At 38.8% G+C, this 27,072-nt stretch overlaps 1 protein-coding gene across 1 annotated transcript in view; it reads left to right on the top strand.

Moving 5' to 3' along the window:
- The first annotated feature begins 9,765 nt into the window (after positions 1 to 9,765).
- PTGER2 (prostaglandin E receptor 2) overlaps positions 9,766 to 27,072 on the top strand; it is a 35,414-nt gene continuing 18,107 nt past the window's right edge. The window contains exon 1 of the mRNA XM_032871103.1: positions 9,766 to 9,829. The gene's annotated coding sequence lies outside the window, so the exon portion shown is untranslated. The remainder of the gene's footprint in view (positions 9,830 to 27,072) is intronic.

Genomic DNA, 27,072 nt, shown 5'->3' with positions numbered 1-27,072 from the left:
GCTCCTTCCTCCAGAGAGGAACTGCGTTTGATAAGTACCTGTGGTCGGTTCAGGACTACTTTAAACCCATCAGGGCATAATGCTTTTTTGGACCATCCGGGTGAGGTGAATTAGAGTTACAAACCCACAATCCCTACCAGCATGTGCTTGTAACTTCCCTAGGATTGGGTTTTCTTTTATTTACTCCCTCTGCACTGTTCAGCATCAAAGGATTTTTATTTTTCTGGGGGTGGGGATCAGAGAGGGAAAGACAGGGTTTACTTCTGGTTCATTCTTAATCTGAGGAAATAGCCTTTTGGGATCCCAGCCTTATGGGGGAAGGTTTCCTATGATACTCTCCATCTTTGCCAGAATTTAGACTTGAATTTAGACATGAATTCTGAACTTGTGGACCCTGAGAGGACATAAAAAATAAAAACCAAGATTTGTGGTTGGCAGATATTCTCAGAGGCAAAAGCAACATCTGTGTTCTGCTTTTCCCCTCTGAATTTCCATATTCATTTAGATTTTGGCCTGATAAAGCCTTCCTATCTTACCACCTTTTTCATGTTCTTCAGACTTTGGAAATCCTTGCACATTTTTTAGTTGTTTTCAACTGTAGGATTAGCCTGAATAGTCTAGTCTGCTTACCCACAATAAGACTTTTTGAAGTTTTCAGGCTATCAAACAGCTCTGGGAAGCAGAAGGGAATCTCTTAAATGAGATCACTAAAATAGTTTGATAAATAATTAAAACAAGATCTGTTAACATAAAAAATGTATAGGATGTAGCCAATTCTGCATGTTAGAGGTAAATCTATAGCAACAAATAATTTTAATATTTAAAAAGGAGAAAAAAATTGCATTATTTGCAATTTTAGAAAAAGAACCCAGATTCTAAGCAAAGTGGGATTTAAAAATGATAAAGATAAATAAAGGATAAAAAATATATGTAAGTAAACTAAAAACTGATTCTTTGGCAGTGAGGAAAGAGGTAAGAAAGACAAAGTTAACTAATGGGGAAAATAACACAAAACAAAATTAAAGATAAAGGAGAGGGGCGCACCTGGGTGGCTCAGTGGGTTAAGCCTCTGCCTTCAGCTCAGGTCATGATCTCGGGGTCCTGGGATCAAGCCCTGCATCGGGCTCTCTGCTCGATGGGGAGCCTTCTTCCCCCTCTCTCTCTCTGCCTGCTTCTCTGCTTACTTGTGATCTCTGTCAAATAAATAAATAAAATCTTTAAAAAAAAAAGATAAAGGAGATATAACACTGATACAAATTTGCAACTGTAGGCTACCATTAAGCAGCTGTCATTTTCAAGGTTTCCACCAGACCCCCACTGCGTGCTCCCCTCCCCCAGAGTCCCTGGGGCATACGCATTTGAGAGGAATGGCAGGAGATGAAGTCAGGAGGGTCCAAACCTTTCTCCTCTGAAGGCAGGCAGAGCAGGTCCATTTATGTTGATACCTACACTTGACAAAAACATCACTGGGAAGAGATAAGCATTACAAATTTGGGGGCCTCCAAGACTACCCTCAGTTTTGAGGATTCTCTACAAGGATTCACAAGACTCAACATATAGTTGTGCTCATAGCAATGATTTCTTACAGTGAAAGGATATAAAGCAAATAAACAATGGGAGAAAGCATATGTAGTGAAGTCCAGAGATAACCAAGCACAAGCGTCCTAGAGTCCTCTCCAGTGGAAATACACAAACATGCTTCATCCTTCCAGACAATACTGGTGAAGTATTGTCCTCCAGGGATGCTCATTAGGGATCTGTGTCTAAGCATTTTATTGGGAGTTGCTCTCATAGGCAGCCTTTGCCTGGTACGAATCAAAATTTCAGACTCCTACAGGGAAAGCAGGTGTTCAGCATAAACCAATATTGCTTGTACAAACAGTGTAGGCACAGTAAACAGTCCTTATCACTTAGGGAACAGTGGGAACCCTCTTCAAATCCAAGTTCCCAGGAACCAGCCACAGGCTAACCCTGTAAGCAGGTCTTCCAAGATAGCTGTCTCAGACCTACTATGTTAATTCTTTCCTACACAGATTTTTATAAGAAGGAAAAGCTTCATTCTTAACTAATATTATTTGTTTCTAGAAAATACAAAAGGGGCCACCCAGATGGCTCTGTTGGTTAAACATCAGCCTTCAGCTCAGGTCATGATCCCAGGATCCTGAGATGGAGCTCCACATTGGGTTCTCTGCCCAGCAGGGAGTCTGCTTCTCCCTCTCCCACTTTCTCTTCCCTGGCTTGTGTGCTGTCTCTCAAATAAATAAATAAAATCTTTTTAAAAAATTATATATATATATATATACATATATATATATATAAAAGAATCATCTGGCAAGCTGTTAAAATGAATGTTTATAAATATGGCTTAATATAAAATATATTAAAAAATCAATAACATTTTTCTATACTAAAAGCAACCTGTACAAAAACAAAATGGGTCCTGTTTGCAATGGCAATTAAAACACACATAATGTTTGGGAATAATCTTAACAAGGTATATAGTGACACATGAAAAGGAAAATACAAATTACATTAAAAATATAAAATAGGGGCGCCTGGGTGGCTCAGTCGTTAAGTGTCTGCCTTTGGTTTGGGTCATGGTCTCAGGGTCCTGGGGTTGAGTCCTGCATGAGGCTTCCTGCTCCTCCAGGAGCCTGCTTCTTCTTCCTCTTCTTCTTCCTCTCCCACTCCACCTGCTTGTGTTCCCTCTCTTACTGTGTCTTTCTCTGTTAAATACATAAATAAACAAATAAATAAAATCTTAAAATATATAAATGTATATACACACACACACACACACACACACACACATATATATAGAGGCACCTGGGTGGCTCAGTCAGTTGTCTACCTTTGGCTCAAGTCATGGTCCTGGAGTCCTGGGATCGAGCCTCGAGCCTCACATAGGGCTCCCTGCTCAGCAGCAAGTCTGTTTTTCCCTCTTCCTCTGTCCCTCCCCCCCCTCACTCCTGCTCTCTCTCACTCACTCTCTCTCAAATTAAAAAAAAAAAAAAAAAAAATATATATATATATATATATATATATATATATGAATGACTTGGAAATTGGCCAGATATTTAATACTGATTAAGATGACTGAACATGAAAATAACTATGTCTGAATTTGATTTGTGGGTTTAATGTAACCCAATCAAAATCTCTATTGCTTTGAGTTCCTTCTTTAAAAGAAAAATATGGTAAGACTGATGAATCACAGACCTGTACCCCTGAAACAAATAATACATTATATGTTAATGAAAAAATTAAATTAAATTAAAAAGAAAAGAAAAATATGTTTTTGCCTAAATTGACAAAATGATCCAAAAGTTTATTTGGAAAATAAAAAGGGAAGAAATTCTGGAAAAAAAAAAAAAAAGAGTTGTGGGAGGATTAGTTATATTCTGTTTTAATTGTCTTACAAAGATAAGGTAATTAAGACAGCATAGTATTTGTACAAAGGATAACTAGATCAACAAAACAGGTCTAAATATAGATCTGACTATTGAATGATAAAAAATGCATCATAAATCAATGAAGAAAAGAAAGATTAGTCAATATATGATAGGCAAATAACTGTTTAACAATTTGAAACGAGGCCCTAATTTGTCTTTGGAGAAATACAAGCATGTCCTATCTTTTTATCACTTTAAATGGCCATTCTGTACTACTTAATTAAAGCCCCGATAGGTTTGGCTTTGAAAAGAATTTACGGTTTACAGTATTAAATGCTACTTCTGTTATGTCCAAACAATAACTTAAATAAAAGTGCTGATAAGCCTAGGGAAAGTATCACAAAGGGTTAAATCTTCATTAGAAAATTAAGATCTATTTTTACACTTGGCAGAAGCTATAGTAGAAAAATAACCTCTCAAAGGTCACGTGGCCTTGAGTAAGCTATTTAGCTCTTTTGAGACTCAATTTCCTTCTTTTTTGCAGGGTGTGACAAGGATTAAAAATATACATAAAGCAGTGAGCACAGTCTTTGACGTATTATAGCTGCTAAACAAATGGTAGCTAGTTAGTAGAGGCGGTGGTAGTGGTCATGAACAGTGAGAGCTCACAGAATAAGAAAATGTTAGGTCCCCAAAAGACAAATGCTTAAGAATGTGAACAGAAATTCTCAAAAGAGGAAATAAAACTCTTAATCTGGGAAAAATGCTCAACCTCACCAAAAGTCAAAGCAATGCAAATTGAAACCATAAGGTAACATTTGAAAACATCTTAATAACATTTAATAAATAAAACATCTAATACCCAGGGCTGAGAGGGTTCCTGGAATTGGTGTTTTCATACATTAATGATAATATACAAGTTGGTATAACCCTCTTAGAAAGTGATGTGAAAATATGTACTATCATTTCAAAAAAAGATCATGTTATTTGATTCAGTGCTTTCAATGTCTAACATTCAGTACTAGAATAGAATCCCAAACGTGGAAATGCTACATGCAAGAAGGATGTTAAACGTGTAGTTATTGTCAAATAATGGAAACAACCAGTAATGGGAAGAATGATTGGGATTTCCTCCGATGAATCATGATTACAGTGATACTACATACAAAATACAGTAAGAGAGAAAAACAGGATCCAACATTTTCAGTGTATTGCAGACAAAACTGGAATGATATATTTCAAGTTGGAAACAGACATTAGAGTGATATGATTATGGAAAATTATTACTTTTATAATTTAAAACTTATAGTTAACTGAAACTAGGTTTTTCCTATTTCCAAATGGGTTCTTTCTCATATAAATGACATCAGAGGGGCACCTAGGTGGTTCAGTCAGTTAAGCCTCTATCTTTGGCTCAGGTCATGATCCTGGAGTCCAGGGATGGAGCTCTGAGTCAGGCTCCCTCCTCAGTGGGAAGTCGGCTTCTCTCTCTGCCCCTCCCCCCTCAAATAAATAAATAAAATCTTTACAAAAAATAAATGACACCAGAATTTAATGTCAAAACTCTTGACAAAAGCTGACAGACTAATTTTTCTATATTGCTCCTCTAGATGGAGCACAAATACTTAAAATGTTATAACCATACTTGCAGTCCAGAATTTTAGAGCTCACGACTTCAAAGATAATCTAGTGTATTTTCTTTAATGTTAGGGATATACAGAAGGCACTCCCTAGCTACACAACATTTATTTATTTATTTTTTTTAGCGCTGCTTTTACATGACCTAGACTTTCTCACATTGAGTATATAGTCTTGTTGAGTGGAAGATCCCAATGGAGAGGAAGATGATAACAGGGAGAAAAATCAAGGATGCAACTTTTCTGAAAGCCCTAATATTACTTACATAGAATTATAATCTAATAACTATCCCCTGAAATGTAAAAAAGAAAAAAAAAAAAACAAATCTGTCAGCTTATTTAATGGTTTCGCTTTTTGTTTTTGTTTATTTTTTGTATCCTAGTAAGGCTGGGCTCCACAGAGGAAAAGGTGAGAATTTTTTACTTTGATGTGTGGTTAATTGACTAGGGGGTCCACCTGCCAGGGCAAATCTGATCAAGGATCCACTTTGGGGCCTGAAATGTGTCTCTGGTGACGCCAATGGCAACAAAAGCTGGTTTGGCTTTGGACAGTCCTTGGGTTATATCCGGCCTGCTAGCTCTGAGTTCGCTCTAAACGTTCTCAACTGTTTGTTAGATTTAAATTTCAAGGCCATAATTAAGATGCATAATCTCGGGGGAGGAGTCAAGATGGCATGGAAGTAGCAGGCCTAGACTACATCAGGTAGCAGGAGATCAGCTAGATAGCTTATCAAACCATTGCAAACACCTACAAATCCAACGGGAGATCGAAGAGAAGAACAGCAATTCTAGAAACAGAAAATCAACCGCTTTCTGAAAGGTAGGACCAGCGGAGAAGTGAATCCAAAGCGACCGGAAGATAGACCGCGGGGGGAGGGGCCGGCTCCCGGCAAACGGTGGAGCAACAGAGCACAAAATCAGGACTTTTAAAAGTCTGCTCCACTGAGGGACATTGCTCCAGAGGCTAAACCGGGGTGAAGCCCACACAGGGCCAGCGTGGCCCTAGGTCCTGCAGGGTCACAGAAGGATCAGGGGTGACTGAGTGTTGCAGAGCTCGCAGGTATTAGACCAGGGAAACCAGCTACAGAGACAGAGCTGAGGAGTGAGCTCTCAGCTCGGGGTTACCTTGAACCGGTCACAGGCTCGGTGAGCTCGGAGCGCAGCCAGAGGCCAGGGAGGTGGGAGTGATTGGGCTCTTTTCTCTGAGGACACACTGAGGAGTGGGGCCCCGAGCTCTCGGCTCCTCTGGGCCGGAGACTGAGAGGCCGCCATTTTCATTCCTGTCCTCCAGAACTCTATGGAAAGCGCTCAGGGAACAAAAGCTCCCGAAAGCAAACCTGAGCAAATAACTTAGCCCAGCCCCTGGTAAGGATGGTGCAATTCTGCCTCCGGCAAAGACACTTGAGAATCACTACAACAGGCCCCTCCCCCAGAAGATCAACAAGAAATCCAGCCAAGACAAAGTCCACCTACCAAGGAGAGCAGCAGAATTCCAGTAGAGGAGAAAGCAAAGCACGGAACTCATGGCTCTCTCCCCATGATTCTTTAGTCTTGTGGTTAATTTAATTTTTTTAATTTAATTTTTTTTCTTCTAAATTTTTTTTAACTTTTACCCTTTTCTTTTTTAACGTTTTTAAACTAGTTTATCTAATATATATATATATATATATATATTTTTCTTTTTTAATATTTTTTGGGTTTTTTTTAATTTTTTTTTTCCTGAACTTCTTTTTATCCCCTTTCTCCCTCCCACGATTTGGGGTCTCTTCTGATTTGGTTAAAGTGCATTTTCCTGGGGTCTTTGCCACCCTTTCAGTATTTTATTTGCCCTTCATATACTCTGATCTGGACAAAATGACAAGGTGGAAAAATTCACCACAAAAAAAAAGAACAAGAGGCAGTACCGAAGGCTAGGGACCTAATCAATACAGACATTGGTAATATGTCAGATATAGAGTTCAGAATGACGATTCTCAAGGTTCTAGTCGGGCTCGAAAAAGGCATGGATGATATTAAAAAAAACCCTCTCTGGAGAGATAAAAGCCCTTTCTGGAGAAATAAAAGAACTAAAATCTAACCAAGTTGAAATAAAAAAAAGCTATTAATGAGGTGCTATCAAAAATGGAGGCTCTTGGTGGCGCCTGGGTGGCTCAGTGGGTTAAAGCCTCTGCTTTCGGCTCAGGTCATGATCCCAGGGTCCTGGGATCGAGCCCCACATCGGGCTCTCTGCTCAGCAGGGAGCCTGCTTCCTCCTCTCTCTGACTGCTTCTCTGCCTACTTGTAATCTCTGTCTGTCAAATAAATAAATAAAATCTTTAAAAAAAAAAATGGAGGCTCTTACTGCTAGGATAAATGAGGCAGAAGAAAGAATTAGTGATATAGAAGACTAAATGACAGATAATAAAGAAGCTGAGCAAAAGAGGGACAAACAGCTACTGGACCATGAGGGGAGAATTCGAGAGATAAGTGACACCATAAGACGAAACAACATTAGAATAATTGGGATTCCAGAAGAAGATGAAAGAGAGAGGGGAGCAGAAGGTATATTGGAGAGAATTATTGTACAGAACTTCCCTAATATTGCAAAGGGAACAAGCATCAAAACCCAGGAGGTGCAGAGAACCCCCCCTCAAAATCAACAAGAATAGGACCACACCCTGTCACCTAATAGTAAAATTTACAAGTCTTAGCGACAAAGAGAAAATCCTGAAAGCAGCCCGGGAAAAGAAGTCTGTAACATACAATGGTAAACTAATCTTCAACAAAGCAGGAGAGAATGTCCAATGGAAAAAAGACAGTCTTTTCAATAAATGGTGTTGGGAAAATTGGACGGCCACATGCAGAAAAATGAAATTGGACCATTTCCTTACACCTCACACAAAAATAGACTCAAAACGGATGAAGGACCTCAATGTGAGAAAGGAATCCATCAAAATCCTTGAGGAGAACACAGGCAGCAACCTCTTCGACCTCAGCCACAGCAATATCTTCCTAGGAACATCACCAAAGGCAAGGGAAACAAGGGCAAAAATGAACTATTGGGATTTCATCAAGATCAAAAGCTTTTGCACAGCAAAGGAAACAGTTAACAAAACCAAAAGACAACTGACAGAATGGGAGAAGATATTTGCAAACGACATATCAGATAAAGGGCTAGTGTCCAAAATCTATAAAGAATTTGGCAAACTCAACACCAAAGAACAAATAATCCAATCAAGAAATGGGCAGAGGACATGAACAGACATTTCTGCAAAGAGGACATCAAGATGGCCAACAGACACATGAAAAAGTGCTCCACATCACTAGGCATCAGGGAAATACAAATCAAAACCACAATGAGATATCACCTCAAACCAGTCAGAATGGCTAAAATTAACAAGTCAGGAAATGACAGATGCTGGCGAGGATGCGGAGAAAGGGGAACCCTCCTACACTGTTGGTGGGAATGCAAGCTGGTGCAACCACTCTGGAAAACAGCATGGAGGTTCCTCAAAAAGTTGAAATGACCCAGCAATTGCACTACTGGGTATTTACCCTAAAGATACAAACGTAGTGATCTGAAGGGGCACGTGCACCCGAATGTTTATAGCAGCAATGTCTACAATAGCCAAACTATGGAAAGAACCTAGATGTCCATCAACAGATGAATGGATAAAGAAGATATTATATATATATATATATATATATATATATATATATATATAAATTTTAGCATTATTTGTTCCATTTCTTTGAAAAAAATGGATGGTATTTTGATGGGAATTGCATTCAATGTGTAGATTGCTTTAGGTAGCATGGACATAAATATATATATATATATAGAGAGAGAAAGAGATATAATGGAATACTATGCAGCCATCGAAAGAAATGAAATCTTGCCATTTGCGACGACATGGATGGAAATAGAGGGTATCATGCTTAGTGAAATAAGTCAATCTGAGAAAGACAACTATCATATGATCTCCCTGATATGAGGAAGTGGAGATGCAACGTGGGGGATTAGGGGGGTAGGAGAAGAATAAATGAAACAAGATGGAATCGGGAGGGAGACAAACCATAAGTGACTCTTAACCTCATAAAACAAACTGAGGGTTGCTGGGGGTGGGGGTCGGGAGAGGGGCATGGGGTTATGGACATTGGGGAGGGTATGTGCTATGGTGAGTGCTGTGAAGTATGTAAACCTGGCGATTCACAGACCTGTACCCCTGGGGATAAAAATACATAAAAAATAATAAATAAATAAATAAATAAATAAATAAATAAAAAATAAAAAATAAAAAAATAAAGAAAAAAAAAGATGCATAATCTCTTTCTTATAACCCAGTTTTGCCACAAAGCCGTTTGGAACCAAGAACAAAATGAAGAGCCATAGCTTCCTCAGAACTATTCCTCTATCTCTCTATACCTAGATCACAACAAAGGCATCAGAAGATAGGGATGGTAGGAGACTGAGAACTTTTTTTCTGGCACTTTGACTGACAGGGAAAAACCTTCTCAGGTATCATGAGAAATATTATTAGTAGCTCTCTGGGCTCCTAGATAAAGGAGCAGCAGGTAGGACCCCTTCTCATGGAATCCAGAGGTAGTAATGGCCTGTAAAACTTTTTATTTGGGGATAGCTTGTTCATGAGTCTTATTCCCTGTGTTAGGTGCAGTGTAATGGATGAAATAAAAAGCCAGGATCCGGGAAGGGAGGAGGCAAGATGGCAAACCAGCAGGGGACTCTGTTTCAGCTTATCCTCTGAATTTAGCTGGATATCTGCCAAACCATCTTAAACACCCATAAAATCAGCCTGAAATGTAAATGTGTGTGTGTGTGTGTGTGTGTGTGTGTGTGTGTATCTGGTTCTTTAGAAGCAGAAAAGCAACTGCTTTTTGCATGTGTAAGATGTGCAGAGTAATGAATCTTCCAGGAGATATCAGAAGATAAACAGAACAGGGAGGGAGCATCCATAAGCTGACTCCTGGAATGTGATATAACATCACAGCACAAAATTGGAACACTTAGGAATCTACTCTACCTAGAGACATCTCTCTGAAAGGGGCTCTGGAAATGAAAAGGCAGAATACTAGGTAGGACATTGTGGTCTTGACATACGAGGAGCCGCAGAGCGAAAGGGGGTCCCTGAACCAGTAGAGTATGTATGCCATGGAGCCAGGAAGCAGGTTATGGTCAGCAAGCCCAGGAAGGGACTCAGATTGCCATAAACCTCGAACTGGGCCTGTCGATAATCACTCTTCTCTTGGGCAACCTGAAAAAATCTTCAACCTGCACCTGGGACCTGGCAAAAACTTGCAAAGTGGTGGCGGCCCAGAAAGGGTTTTACGGCGGTGCACAGACATGATCCAGGAGCTTCGGGTGTCCGCGTGAGCCTGCGGCTGCTCACAATTTTGGAAGCACAAAGGGTAGTGGCACTCCTGGGCCCCTGGGACTACCTCTGAGATAGTTGCTGTGGGCACACACAGGGGTCGGCTGTGGTTTTCAGTGGTGAATGCAGAAGTGGAGACTGTTTGCCTTGGAGGGTTTATTAAAGGACAGACTATGATTTTTCTGCTCTGAGCCAGAGGTTTGGATTTGGCCATTTTTTCTCTGTCCTCTAAAGAGGAGTAAAAAGCGCCCAGGTAACAAAAGTCACACAGAAGACCAGTTTCCACAGAATCCATCCCCTTGACAGGCGGCAGGGCAACTTTGCACAGGCAGGGTTATCTGAGAAACAGCCCAGCAAGACCCTTCCCCAGAAGACAGGCTGGAAGAACAGGTGGATGACAATCCTATGGATCCCATAGACTGTAAAATCACAACACCAGGGGAAAATTATATATTGAGTTCCAGGTGTTGCCTCATGACTTGTTTATTTTTCAGATTAAATTCTCCTTTTCTTTTTGTTTTTTCTTTTTCTTACGCTTTTTCCTCTGTTTTTTTTTTCTTTTTATCTTCTCATTTCAACTACTTGCTTATTATATCAACTTATATTTTGTAGTAGCTTTTTAACTTGTATTTTTTCACATCTATATTTTTTATAGATATATGCCATGTTATAGTCTTTTCACTATTCAATTTTACCTCTATATATATGTATGTGTGTGTACATACACACACACACACACACACACACACACACAAGTGTTACTTTCCTTATAATTTTGGGACATAGTGTCCTTTAACACAGACCAAAATACACCCAGGGACAACTGCAACATCCTGATTTGTCAACACTGAGAGATGTCCTCCCAATCTCTCCCTACCTTCTTAAAAATTTTTAAATTTTTAAAATTTTATACTTGTGTTTTATTTTGGCTTTTTTGTTTTGTTTTGTTTTTTGGTTGTAGCTTCAGACCACTCTGGATTTTGCTAGGGTGAATCTTACTTGGGTCATGGTTGATATTTTGGACTGTGCTTATTCACTCAACCATCCCTCAACAGAATGACTAGGAGTAGGAACTCTCAACAAAGAAAATAAGCAGAGACAATATCCTCTGCCACAGAACAATGGATATGGATATAAGCAAGATGTCAGAGATAGAATTCAGGATCGTAATCATAATGTCACTAGCTAGGCTTGAAAAAAAGGATTAGTGACAATATAGAAATTCTAAGAGCAGAAATGAGATCAATCAGGCTGAATTTAAAAATGCTATGAATGAGATGCAGTCTAAACTGGATACTCTAACAGCGAGGGTAAATGAGGCAGAAGAAAGAATTAGTGATCTAGATGATAAGCTGATGGAAAGGAAAGAAGTTGAGGAAAACAGAGATAGGCTGCTAGTAGTAAGTGAGAAGAGGTTTGGAGAGATTAATGATACCATGCAATGTTCCAATCTCAGAATTACTGGAATCCCCAAGGAGGTTGGGAGGGGGGGCTGTTAGAAGGTATATTTCAGCAAATCATAGCTGAGAACTTCCCTAATCTGGGGAAGAAAACAAGCATTTGAGTCCAAGAGACAGAAGATCTCTCCCAAAATCAATAAAAATAGATCAATACCCCAACATATAATAGTGAAACTTGCAAATTTTACAACAAAGGAAATAATCCTGAGAATACCCAGGGAGAGGAGGTTCCTTACATATGGAGGGAGGAATATCAGAATAATGTCAGACGGGTCCATGGAAAGTCGGCAAGCGAGAAAGGGCTGCCAAGACATATTCAGGGTGCTAAATGAAAAGAACGTGCAGGGGTGCCTGGGTGGCTCAGTGGGTTAAAGCCTCTGCCTTTGGCTCAGGTCATGATCCCAGGGCCCTGGGATTGAGCCCCGCATTGGCTCTCTGCTCAGCAGGGAGCCTGCTTCCCCCTCTCTCTCTGCCTGCCTCTCTGCCTACTTGTGATCTCTCTCTCTGTCAAATAATTTTTTTTAAAAATCTTAAAAAAAAAAAAAAAGAAAAGAACATGCAGCCAAGAATACTTTATCAAGCAAGGCTGTCATTCAGAATGGATAGAGAGATAAAGAGCTTTCAGGACAGGCAGAAACTGAAAGAATACGTGACCACCAAGCCTGCCCTGCAAGAAATATGAAGAGGCATTCTGTAAGGAAAGAGAGACTGCAAGAGTCACATAGACCAGAAAGAAAATGTATAGAAACAGGAACTTTACAGGCATACAATGGCCATAAATTTTATCTTTCAATAATTACTCTGAATGTAAATGGGCTGAATGCTCCTATGAAAAGACACAGGGATTCAGATTGGATAAAAAACAAGGACCCATCCATACACTATCTACAGAAGTATCATTTTGAACCTAAAGATTCCTCCAGATTAAAAGCAAGGGGATGGAGAACCATTTACTAATGAGCCTCAAAAGAAAGCTGGGGTAGCAATCCTCATTTCAGGCGAATTAGATTTTAAACCAAAGACTATCATAAGAATGTAGAGGGACACTGTATCATACTTAAACGGTCTATCCAACAAGAAAATCTAACAATTGTAAATACCTATGACCCCAACATGGGAGCAGCCAAATATATAAACCAATTAGTAACCAAAATAAAGAAACATTTTGATAATAATATATTAATAGTAGAAGACCTCAATATTCCACTCACAGCAATGGACAGATCATCCAAGCAGATCAACAAAGAAACAAGAGCTTTGAATGATGCATTGGACCAGATGGACTTCATAGATATATATAGAACATTCCATCCTGAAACAACAGAATACTTATTCTTCATGAGTGCACATGGAACTTTCTCCAGAGTAGACCACATACTGGGTCACAAATCAGGACTCAACCAATTCCAAAAGACTGAGATTATTTCCTGCATATTTTCAGACCACAATGCTTTGAAACTGGAACTCAACAACAAGAAGAAGTTTGGAAGGAACTCAAACACTTGGAAGTTAAAGTATACCCTGCTAAAGAATGTTTGGGTCACCAGGAAATTAAAGAATAACAATTCATTGAGACTAATGAGAATGAAAACACACTGGTCCAAAATCTATGGGATACTGTAAAGATGGTCCCAAGATGAAAATACATACCCATTCAAGCCCCCCTCAAGAAAAGAGAAAAATCCCAAATGCACAAGCTAACATTACACCTAAAGGACCTGGAGAAAGAACAACAGATAAAACCTAAACCAAGCAGGAGAAAAGAAATAATAAAGTATAGAGCAGAAATCAGTGAATAGGAACCAAAAAAAAAAAAAAAAAATAGAACAGATCAACAAAACTACAAGCTAATTCAAGAATTAAGAAGACTGATAAGCATCTGGCCAGACTTATCCAAAAGTAAAGGGAAAGGACCTAAATCAATAAAATCATGAATGAAAAGGGAGAGATCATGACTAACACCAAGGAAATAGAGACAATTGTTAGACCATATTACCAGCAGATATGTGCCAACAAACTAGGCAATCTGGAAGAAATGGATGCATTCCTGGAAATGTATAAGCTACCAAGACTGAAAAAGGAAGAAATAGAAAATCTAAATAGGCCAACAACCAATAAAGAAATTGAAGCAGTAATCAGAAACCTCCCCAAAAAACAAGAGTCCGGGACAAGATGGCTTCCCAGGAGAATTGTACCAAACATTTAAAGAAGAAATAATACCTACTCTACTGAAGCTGTTTCAAAAAATAGAAATGGAAGGAAAACTTCCAAATTCATTCTATGAGGCTAGTGTTACCCTGATCCCAAAACCACGCAAAGACCCCTTCGAAAAGGAGTATTACAGACCAATATCCCTGATCAATATGGATCCGAAAATACTAAAAAAGATCCTAGCCAGGAGGATCCAACAGTACATTAAAAGGATTATCCACCACAACCATGTGGGATTTATTCCCAGGATGCAAGTGTGGTTCAACATTTGGAAATCAATCAACATGATAGAGCACATTAATAAAAGAAAAGACATGAACCATATGATCCTCTCAGTTTATGCAGAAAAAGCATTTGACAAAATACAGCATCTTTTCCTGACTAAAACTCTTCAAAGTATAGGGATAGAAGAAACATACCTCAATATCATAAAAGCCATCTATGAAAAGTCCATAGTGCATATCATTCTTAATGGGGAAAAACTGAGAGCTTTTCTTTTAGGGTGAGGAACATGACAGGGATGCCCATTCTCACCACTTTTGTTCAACATAGTACTAGAAGAACTATCCTCAGCAGTCAGACAACAAAAAGAAATAAAAGGCATTCAAACTGACAAAGAAGTAAAACTCTCTCTCTTTGCAGATGACATGATACTTTATGTGGAAAACCCAAAAGTTTCCACCCTCAAATTACTAGAACTCATACAGCAATTCAGCAATATAGCAGGATATAAAATCAATGCACCGAAATCAGTTGCATTTATATAGACTAACAATGTAACTGAAGAAAGAGGAATTAAGGAATCGATTCCATTTACGATCGCACCAAAAACCATAAGATACCTAAGGATAAACCTAACCAAGGAAGAAAAGGGTCTATACTTCAGAAACTACAGAATGCTTATGAAAGAAATTGAGGAAGACACAAAGAAACGTAAAAACATTCCATGCTCATGGATTGAAAGAATAAACATTGTGAAAATGTCTATGCTGCCCAGAGCAATCTAGACTTTCAGTGTAATTCCTATCAAAATACCTTTGATATTTTTCACAGAGCTAGAACAAACAATTCTGAGATTTGTATTGAACCAGAAAGGACCCTGAATTGCCAGGAGAGTGCTAAAAAAGAAAACCAAAGCTGGGGCGATCACAAAACCTTACTTCAAGCTATATTACAAGGCTGTGATCATCAAGATAGCATGGTATTGGCACGAAAACAGACACATAGATCAGTGGAACAGAATACAGAACCCAGAAATGAACCCTCAACTCTATGGTTATCTAATCTTTGAAAGCGCAGGAAAGACTGTCCAATGGAAAGAAGACAGTCTCTTCAATAACTGGTGTTGGGAAAATTGGACAGTCATATGCAGAAGAATGAAACCAGATCATTCTCTTACACCATACACAAAGAAACTCAAAATGGATAAAAGACCTCAGTGTAGGACAGGAATCCCTCAGAATCCTAGAGAAGAACATAGACAGTAACTTCTTCAACATTGGGCACAGTGACTTATTTCAAGACACTCTCTAAAGGCAAGGGAAGCAAAAACAATAATGAACTTCTGGGGCTTCATCAAGATAAAAAGCTTTTTCACAGCAAAGGAAGAGTCAACAAAACTAACAGGCAACCCACGGAATGGGAGAAGATATTTGCAAATGACATTACAGATAAAAGGTTGGTATCCAAGAGCTACAGAGAACTTCTCAAACTCAACACCCCAGAAAACAAGTAATCCAGTCAAGAAATGGGAAGAGGATGTGAACAGACACTTCTCCAAAGAAGACATACAAATGGCTAACAGACACATGAAAAAAATGTTCAACATCACTAGACATCAGGCAAATACAAATGAAAACCACAATGAGATGCCACCTTACACCAGTTAGAATGGCAAAAATTAACAAGACAGGAAACAACAAATGTTGGTGAGATGTAGACAAAGGGGAACCCTCTTACCCTGTTGGTGGGAATGCAAGCTGGCGTAGCCACTCTTGAAAACAGTATGGGGGTTCCTCTAGATATTAAAAATAGAACTAGCCTAGGACCCAGCAATTGTACTACTAGGTATTTACCTCAAAGATACAGATGTAGTGAAAAGAGGGGCACATGCACCCCAAGGTTCATAACAGCAATGTCCACGATAACCAAACTGTGGAAAGAGTTAAGATGCCCTTAAACAGATGAATGGATAAAGAAGATATGGTTCATATATACAATGGAATATTACTCAGCCATCAGAAAAGATGAATGCCTACCATTTTCAACAACATGGATGGAACTGGAGGAGATCATGCTAAGTGAAATAAGTCAAGCAGAGAAAGACAATTATCATATGGTTTCATTCATATGTGGAATGTAAGAAATAGCACAGAGGACCATAGGGGGAGAGCAGGAAAACAGAATGGGAAGAAATCAGAGAGGGAGACTAACCATGAGAGACTCTGGACTCCAAGAAACAAACTGAGGTTACAGAAGGGAGGTGGGGGTGGGGAGATGGGGTAGATAAGGGATGGCTATTAAGGAGGACATGCGTGGTGAGCACAGGGTCTTATACACAACTAATGAATCAGACACTACATCAAAAACTAATGATGTACTATATGTTGGCTAACTGAACATAATAAAAAAATTTTTTTAAAGGTGGGCACATGATGTGATGAGCACCAGGTATAAGACTGATGGATCACTGAAATTACCTTTGAAACTAATAATACACTATGTGTTAACTTAATTTAAATTAAAAATAAAATAAAATTTTTTTAAAAAACCAGGATCCAGGACTTCCATCCCAGCTGTGGACCCATTGCCAAAATGGAGGTTCTGTGCCTCACCACCTGCCCAAAGGCTCTCCTTTACCCATCTTCTTTGACATTTTTTTCTCCTCCTCCCCCTCTTTATCCTCATAATAGTAATAATAATAATTCTATTATATAAAATTTATAAAATATTATAAAATATAAAATAATTTACATTATAAAATGCTACCCCCCAAATAGAAGCAAAACTAAAATAATGCCATATTCCTACAACCAAGAAATTACCATTATTAACACCTTAGTGTATGTCCTCCCAAATATTTGTGTGTGTGTTTCTGTTACCAAAATGAGACTATTAGGGGCACCTGGGTGGCTCAGTGGGTTAAGCCTCTGCCTTCAGCTCAGGTCATGATCTCAGGGTCCTGGGATCGAGCCCCACATCGGGCTCTCTGCTCTGCAGGGAGCCTGCTTCCTCCTCTCTCTCTCTCTGCTTGCCTCTCTGCCCACTTGTGATCTCTCTCTGTCAAATAAATAAAATCTTTAAAAAAAATGAGACTGTTATCTGCTGTTTTATTATCTTCTTATTTTACTTAACATTTTCCAACTTTTCATGTCAACACATTTTCATCTTGTCTGACACTTACCCCGGATTCAAATTCCACAATTTGTTCCCAAAATGACAACCCAATCCAAGGCCATGTTTTGCCTTCATGTCCCTTAAGTGTCTGGATTTAGCACAGTCCCTCTTTTTTCTTTTAATGACTCTTACTTGTTAAAGAGACCCAGTCAGTTGTACTCTCTCTCAGCTTGCCAGCTTGCCATTCAGCTTGTTCTTCAAGCCCTGAAATTGAAACCTGAGAGTTAAAGAGTTGATGAATTTAAGCTTTTATTTTAGCTAGGATATATAACAGATGATATTGTGCTTCATGTTGCATTTTCAACCTATCACAGAAATACATTATTAATATACATTAGTACATACGAACATATTCCATATTTGACAATTGATATATTATTATAATATATTAACTGATTTCTACCCTAATCCCTGAGTTAGGATAGGAGCCAGAGACTTTTACTGGTAATTAATACCCTTTGTACCCCCTGCGACAATAAAATGAGCTTTGTGGTATTATTTTGACTTTAACATGTCTAGCTCCTAGCAATCATATACCTAAATGTATTCATAACAACTGAACATCCTTGACCAAATCAATAATTTTAATAGAGGGGACAAAATGACGATTTTCCAATTTTATCATTCCTTCTACATTCTGATGCTGGCTTTCTTCTGTGAAATAGAATTTTCCCTCATCAGTTGGAGCTGTACCATTACTCTAAGATATATTTACTACAGGAAAATTGGATAAATATTTAATTATCTTTAGTTACCCATTATCAAAGTAAGAAGTCAATTTACAGGTCATCTCAAAATGATGACCTATGAGGTCTTTTGACTTTCTCTTTTGTATCTTTATATAAAGACATGTGGACTTTATCAAATCCACTAGATAATTATTTTTTTGATGTTCAAATTGTAACTTTGGGCAGTGGCTGGACTCCCTATTTTGAGATTTTTTTTACCATAAATTTTACAGATAAAATTTCTTCCTCCAGACTCCATCCTAGTCTTCAATGTATGCTTAATATTTTTTTTTTGCCAATGTTCTTCTCTGTAATTAATTTAGGTAACACTCTTTATTTTTTTTAAATTTTTTAAAATTTATTTATTTGACAGAGATCACAAGTAGGCAGAGAGGCAGGCAGAGAGAGAGAGGAGGAAAAAGGCTCCCTGCTGAGCAGAGAGCCCGATATGGGGCTTGATCCCAGGACCCTGGATCATGACCTGAACCGAAGGCAGAGGCTTTAACCCACTGAGCCATCCAGGTGCCCCACACTCTTTATTATATATCTGTGTTTTGTTGCATGTAAACAATTTTCTACCTTTTGATTGTCAGCTCAACAATTCATGATCATAAAAAGTATTTACCTCTGGCCTGCCACATCAGTAGTTTTAGTCCATTACCTCTACAGTTTTTAAAATTGTATCACTATTGTTTCTTCTACTGTCTTTGTCTTCATGGAGAGGTAGGCAGAACCAAGGCCTGACGGGTTTTATACACCAAGTTGAAAAATTTCGCCTTTAACCTGAGGCAGTGGGAAGACACTGACCAGGGGAGGGGAGTATAATGATCAGATCTCCTTTTTGGAATGACCATTCAGGCTATAATATGGAGAACTGAACAAAGGTGAACAGGACTAGAGCCCAGAGAACCAGTTAGGAAACCTCCTCACCAGATAACCAGGTAACCAGATCCAAGAAAGTGGAAGTGCAGATAGAAAGAAGTGGACAGATCAGAAAAGTGTCCAAACAGGTTTTGGTAATTATTCACACACACAGGTCAAGGAAGAGGGAAGACATGAAGGATGACCGCAGGTTCCTGGCTTGAGCAACTGCATGAGCAATGATGTGTATTCATTGGGATGGAGAATGTTGGATGCAAATCTGGCCTGAGGGGGAGTATGGAATGTTGCCTTCACAAATGCCAACTCTCACCACAGCTTGTTCTCTTTTTTGAAATATTTTTAAAAGATTTTATTTATTTATTTGGCAGAGAGAGAGAGAGCAAGAGAAAGAACACAAGCAGAGGGAGTGGGACAGGGAGAAGCAGGCTTTCCGCTGAGCAGGGAGCCCAATGTGGTGTTCGATTCCAGGACTCAGACCCAGGACCCAGAAGTCATGACCTGAGCCACCCAGGCACCCCTCACAACAGCTTATTCTAATATAAGCAACCACCTTCCCAACAAATGCACTTTCCTACTCTAGGAGGTAATCACATACTATTTCTACTTGAAATTGCCAACATTTCCTCATCCTTCTCTTTTTGGACAACTTCCTCATCCTCCCAGCTGATTCTGCCAACCTGCTTGTCCACACACGCTGAATTCGTTCAGCTTCAGTGGAGGAAATGTGCCTGCTCCCCTTTATGACATGCCTCTATTTGCACCCTAAATCCTTCTCCTCTTAAAATACTTAAGCTCTTTGTACTGGCAAGTACTGATTTTCTCTTTTGTATCATCTTTTTCTCCCTTTCTACATGTGATTTCCATCTACATGATGCCACCCATTTTAAAAAGAAAACTCTTGACCCCACAACCCCTCCAGCCAGCACCCCTGAATTTCTCAGCACCCATCAAAGCTCTCCAGACACATCCAAGTAGTTATGCTCACTGCTGTCTCCTTTCTCATCTTCTGTTTTCTCCACATTCTCTCTCCTAGCTCCTCTCATGTCAGGTTTTTTTCCCCACCACTCTGCTAACAGTGCTCTTAGCAGGTCACCGTGATGTATCTCCTATAAAAGTCAGTAGCTGCTTCTCTGCATCATATTAGACTTGTCAGTAGCAGCGGTCCAGCCTGCCAGGGCCTCATTATTCACTCAACACATATTTATTGAATGCTAACTATATGCCAGACATAGTTCTAATCTTTAGAACACACCAATGAAGTAAAGAGACAAAGAACACTTCCCACTAGGAACTGATATTCTATCAGAGGGAGGCACTTAATAAGCAAAACCCGGTAGATAACTAAGTTGTGTGGTAAATTATAGTCAATAAGGGCTGTGGAAAAGAGAAAACAGAAGTCAGAAGTGATCTTGTAGAATTTTCCTTTAACACAAATATGACTAATACATACCCTATGTGACACTTTTTATTTTTTAAAATATGTATGTATATATGTATGTGAGAGAGAGAGAGAGAGAGAGCATGAGCAAAAGAGAGAACACAAGCAGGGGGGAGGAGATAGAGGTAGAAGAAGACACCCCACTGAGCAGGGAGCTGGACACAGGACTTGATCCCAGGAACCTGGGATCATGACCTGAGCCAAAGGTAGATGCTTAGCTGACTGAGCCACCCAGGTGCGCTGTGACAATAGTATTTAATGTCAAATCCTAGGATATGTCTATATGTCCCTGTATAATAAAAATGAATCACATTTTCATCTGCAATTCTACTTGAGTCCATATTTTTCTCCCTCCTATTTCTCTTGGATTTGATGTGAGGAAACCGCAGGAAAGAAAAAGTAGAAACTCAGGAGAAAGGATAGTGAAGAGGTGGCATTTCACGGTTTGTGATACTTAGTATTGGATTTGGGCACTGGTAACAGAAATAGAAGTGACCAGACCTCTAGGGCATAAGCTAACTCATTTTTCACTTCTTTTTAAAACTATGTCAAGTAGCACTATTTTCTGGCAGTGGCAGAACTCAAAGAATGATAGCATGGTCAAGGACTAGAATTTTCTATGGATAATGCTTTTTGTTTTAATCTTAAAGAAAATAGGAGGAGTTAAGATGGTGGAGGAGTAGGAGGACCCTAAGCTTTCTTCATCCCTTGAACATAGCTAGATAAATATCAAATCATTCTAAACACCAAAGAAATCAATCTGAGGACTGAGAGACTAAAACTGCAAGTCTGTAAGTACAATCATGGAAAGTAGGAACAATGGACAGTTGATTTGGGGGGGAGATAAGAGCTGCAGGGGCTGCAGAGGGGAGGGTGCTGCTTACAGAGACTACCATAAGTTATCCTAAACAGCAGAACATAAAATCTGAAGTTTTAGAAGTCCACCACTGCCATGTTGTGCCTAGCTTAGCAATGCTCCTGTGGGGAAGGAGAGTAGAGACCCAGGAGCAGACAGTGTGGTCTGAGGATCCCCTGGTTCCCACAGGGAGAAAAGGTTCCCTTGCTTGGAGTGCATTTGGGAGCAGTAGCAAATCCTCTCTGGGGACAGAAGAATGGATGGTGCCAACATGCTGTACTGTTCCCAGGCATAGAAGTGAGGATGCTGGCTGAGAGCAGAGAATCCTGGTGCCACCTTTCTGCTCTGCTTTACCATAAACTCTGAACCACTGGGAGGTTGTGCAACTACTTTCCTGGGACAGGCTGGCAAATGGAAAAAGTGTGGCCAGACCCTACCCCAGAGAATCAGCCCATGACCTCAACACATGAATCCCTAAAATTTGTTGAGTTTAGAAACCCAGCCAAGTGCCTGAGATTAAACAACGAGTACTGTACAGCCTGGCAGGCTGACAGCTCAAACACAGACACGGTGAAGACAGGGACACAAGAGGGGAGATTGTTTGTTCTTCTCTGAGGGCTTCTTGAAGAGTGGCAGGTGCAAGCTCTCCTTTCCAGGCTGAGAAGGTGGAGCCATACCATTTTGCCCTCTGCCCTCCAGCACTGACTACTTCATTGAGCTAAACAGCACCACCAAGTGGAGACCAGAGCTACTTACACCAAGCCCCTTGCTCATAGAGTGCTATAAAGCGTCAGCTCTAGAGGAAATAGGATCTATCTAGCTTCTTTTTTCTTTTTCTTTTTTAACTTTTTAAATTTTATTTTCATTTTTTTAAAGTTTTCATTTATTCATTTATTTGTCAGAGAGAGAGAGAGAGAGCGCGCGCACACAAGCAGGCAGAGCAGCAGGCAGAGGCAGAGAGGGAAGCAGGCTCCCTCCTGAGCAAGGATGCGAGACTCAATTCCAGGACCCCGGGATCATGACCTGAGCCGAAGGCAGCGAATTAACCCACTGAGCCACCCAAGCGTCCCTATTTTCATTTTTTTAATGTATATATATTTTTTACTTTTATTTTTTGGATCTAGCTTCTTTTAACAAGCAGATCAACACACTTAGGATCTAGCTTTTTTTTTTTTTTTTTTTTCCTGGACAAAATAATGAGATGGAGACATTCACCCGAAAAGAAAGAACAGGAAGTAGAAGTAACAGGCAGGGATTTAATCAATACAGATATAAGTAAGATGTCTGAACTGGAATTTAAAACAACAATTATAAGGATACTGGCTGGGATTGAAAAAAGCATAGAAGACATTAGAGAATATCACACTGCAGATAAAGAAGAAATAAAGTCTAGTCAGACTGGAATTAAAAATGCTATAACTAAGATGCAAATCTGAATGGATGCTATAACAATGAGGATGGATAAAGAAGAACAAATCAGTGATATAGAAAATTAAAATTATGGAGAATAATGAAGTTAAAAGAGGAGGGAAAGAAAGGTATTAGATCACAAAGGTAGACTTAGGGAACTCAGCGACTTCTTAAAATGTAATAGCATAGGCATCATAGGAGTCCCAGAAGATGAAGAGAGAAAGAAGGAGGAAGAAGATTTATTTGAGCAAATTATAGCTGAAAACTTCCCTAATCTGGGGAAGGACACAGTCCTCAAACTGCAAGAAGTACAGAGGCCTCCTATTAAATTCAACAAAAGCTGGTGATCACCAAGACATATCATAGTCAAATTCACAAACTACACAAACAAGAGAAAACTCCTGAGAACAGCAATGGAAAAAAAAGTCCTTAACCTACAAAGGAAGACAGACCAGGTTTTCAGAAGATCTGTCCACAGAAACTTGCATTATATATTGTAATGTTACAATATATTCACAGTGCTGAATGGGAAAAATGTGCACCCAAGAATACTTTATCAAGCAAGGCAGACATTTAGAATAAAAGGAGAGATAAAGAGTTTACCAGCCAAACAAAAACTAAACCAGCCCTGCAAGAAATATTAAAGGAAACTCTTTGAGTGGGGGAAAAAGACCAAAAGCAACAGAGACTAGAAAGGAACAGAGAACATCACCAGAACCACCAACTTTATAGGTAACAATTTAGTGGCACTAAATTCATGTCTATCAATAATCACCCTGAATGTAAATGGGCTAAATCATCCAATCAAAAAACACAGGATGGGGCACCTGATGACTTACTTGTTTGAGCATCCAAATCTTGATTTTGGCTCAGGTTTTGACCTCAGGGTCATGGCATCAAGCCCCGCATTGGGCTCTGCACTCAGTGCAGTGACTGCTTATTTCTCTCCCTTCCCCTCTTTCCCTTCCCCTCTATCCCTCCCCCTGCTCTCTCTCTCTCTCATACACACTCTTAAATAAACAAATAAATAACATATTTAATAAAATAAATGCATACTTTCCTTAAAAATGGAATATTTTCATTTAAAAAAAGACAAAAGTATAAGATTGGATTTAAAAAAAAAAGACCCATCTATATGCTGCTTATGAGAGATTCATTTTAGACCTAAAGACACCTGCGAGTGAAAGTGAAGGGATGGAGAGCCATCTATCATGCTAATGGACATCAAAAGAAATCCAGAGTAGCCACACTTATATCAGACAAACTCGATTTTAAAACAAAACTGCAAGAAGAGATGAGAAAGGGCATTATATCATAATAAAGGGGTCTATCCACCAAGAAGATCTAACAATTGTAAATATTTATGCCCCCAACTTGGGAGCACCCAAATATATAAAACAATAACAAACATAAAGAAACTCATTGATAATACAATCATAGTAGGGGACTTTAACACCCTACTTGCAGTAATGGACAGATCATCTAAGCAGAAAATCAACAAGGAAGCAATGCCTTTGAATGATACACTGACCAGATGGACTTAACAGATTTATTCAGAACAATTCATCCTAAAGTAGCAGAATACACATTCTTTTCCAGTGCACATGGGACTCTCTAGAATAGATCACATACTAGGTCACAAATCAGGCTTCAACAAGAACAAAAAGATTGAGATCATACCATGCATATTTTCAGACCACAAAACTATGAAACTTGAAGTCAACCACAAGAAAAAATGTGGAAAGACCTCAAATACATGGAGGTTAAAAAACATCTACTAAAGAATGAATAGGTTAATCAGGAAATTAAAGAAGGATTAAAGAAGTACGTGGAAGCAAGTAAAATGAAAACACAACGGTCTAAAGACTTTGGGATACAGAAAAGGCAGTCCTAAAAGGGAAATATATTGCAAAACAGGCCTACCTCAAGAAGCAAGAAAAGTCTCAAATACAAAAACCTAAACTTACACCTAAAGGAGCTAGAAGAGGAACAGCAAATGAAGCCTGAAGCCAGCAGAAGAAGGAAAATTATAAAGATTAGAGCAGATATAAACAATTTGGGAACAAATAAACAAAAAAACCCCAACAGATTAAGGAAATGAAGAGATGGTTCTTTGGAAGAATTAATAATATTGATAAACCCCTAGCCAGATTTATCACAAAGAAAAGTGAAAGGACAAAAATAAATAAAATCATGAATGAAAGAGGAGAGATCATAACCAACACCACAGAAAATTACCAAAAAATCACAAGAGAATATTATGAAAAAATATATGACAACAAGTTGGGCAATCTGGAAGAAATGGACAAATTCATAGAAGCATATAAACTACCAAAACTGAAACAGGAAGAAATAGAAAATTGGAGAAGACTTATAACCAGCAAAGAAATTAAGTCAGTAATCAAAAATCTCCCAACAAACAAAAGTCCAGGGCCAGATGGCTTCCCCGGGGAATTCTATCAGACATTTAAAGAAGAGCTTGTATCCTTATCAAATTGTCCCAAAAAATAGAAATGGGAGGAAAATTTCCAAATTTCTTCTATAAGGCTAGCATTACCTTGATTCTAAAACCAGACAAAGACCCCACCAAAAAGGAGAATGATAGGCCAATATTTCTGATGAACATGAACATAAAAATTCTCAAAAAGATACTAGCAAATTGAATCTGGCAGTACATTCAAAGAATTATTCACCATGATCAAGTGGGGTTTATTCCTGGGCTGCAGGGATGGCTCAATACTCACAAATCAATCAATGTGATACATCACTATAATAAAAGAAAGGATAAGAACTTTATGATCCATTTAATAGATGCAGAAAAAGCATTTGACAAAATACAGCATCGCTTCTTGCTAAAAACAAAAAACAAAAAACCCAAAAACCTCAACAGAGTTGGGATAGATAGAACATGTTGCAACATCATAAAGGCCATATACAAAAGACCTACAGCTAATATTATTCTCAATGGGGAAAAACTGAGAGCTTTTCCTCTGTGGTCAGGAATAAGACTGGATGTCCACTGTCATTATTACTATTTAACATAATACTGGAAGTCTTCCCTCAGCAATTAGACAACAGAGGTGATGGGCCTTAAGAAGTGTACTTGCTGTGGTAAGAACCGGATGGTGTATGGAAGAGTGTTGAATCATTATTTTGCACCAGAAACTAATATAACACTGTATGTTAACTACCTGGAATTTAAATAAAAACTTAAAAAACAATAACAACAAAGCAATCTGACTCTTGAACCCTTGCTTTTCAAACTATACTCTGCTGTCACAGTAAATATATGCCTTAATAAATTGTTGTTGAGTGAGTAAATAAATGGAGTATAGATTTCTAGAAATGCAATTTCTGGATCTCAGAGCATGAACATTTTTAAGGCCTTTAATGCATATTGCACTATATATATATAAAAGCATATTCAATATGCTTTTAAGTTTTTTAAAAAGACGGTATGGAAAATTTTACATATAATATCACAGCTGTGAAAACAAAGGTGCATAAAAGAAAAATTGAAAGAAACACAACAAGATGTTAAGAGTGGTCATTTTTAATGGGTACACATTCATTGGTGACTTTTTCCTTCCTTCTAATTTTTCCAAAATTTCTGTAATGTGTTTTTATTTTATACAAACAAATTGAATAAATATAGCCTGATTTTTCTGTTATATGTGCTTTTCTGCTCTATAGTTGGTTTTGAAAGCAAACCTTTCTAAGTAAAGAGAATTTTCATGACTATATTGGGTTCTTTGTTCTCTATCAATCTTAAAAAGGAAGATAGAATCATAGGCAATTTGCCTTCCTGACATTATTGGAATAATTCATTTGATCTAACCCCTGGTGCTAATAAGCATTTCTGATAGTTTCCATCTAAGGACAAAAGAACTATTGTACTCCTACATCCGTTTGTAAAGCACTTTTTATTGACTGGTTTTGCAAAGACTTTATCAATTGTTTCTCAAACAATCCTATGATGTTGTAATAAGTCCCACAAAGCCTTGGATATACACACACCTACGGGAAGGCAAATGTTATAATTTGACATATTAACCTATGTATTTTATAGCCCAGTACTTGCTGATAGTCCAGCCCTTTCCCTAGTTTTAGCAGCAGCTGGGGTGTGCCATTGACTGCCTCAGGGAAAGGACAGTGTAGCAGAACACAGGTGTCAGTGTTTGGCATAGGACTTTTGAAAGACTAGGCATAAAGGAGACCTCGAAAGAGCAAAGAGACAAGAAGGAGCAAAGTAGTCCCACTTCTTCCCCATCTGGGTCCACGGGCTGCGAAGGG

The sequence above is a fragment of the Lontra canadensis genome, unplaced genomic scaffold (assembly GCF_010015895.1).
Source record: "Lontra canadensis isolate GAN:19392208 unplaced genomic scaffold, GSC_riverotter_1.0 scaffold42, whole genome shotgun sequence".
Taxonomy (NCBI): domain Eukaryota; kingdom Metazoa; phylum Chordata; class Mammalia; order Carnivora; family Mustelidae; genus Lontra; species Lontra canadensis.
The sequence above is the reverse complement of the archived record's forward strand: the minus strand, read 5'-3'. Positions and strand labels throughout refer to the sequence as shown.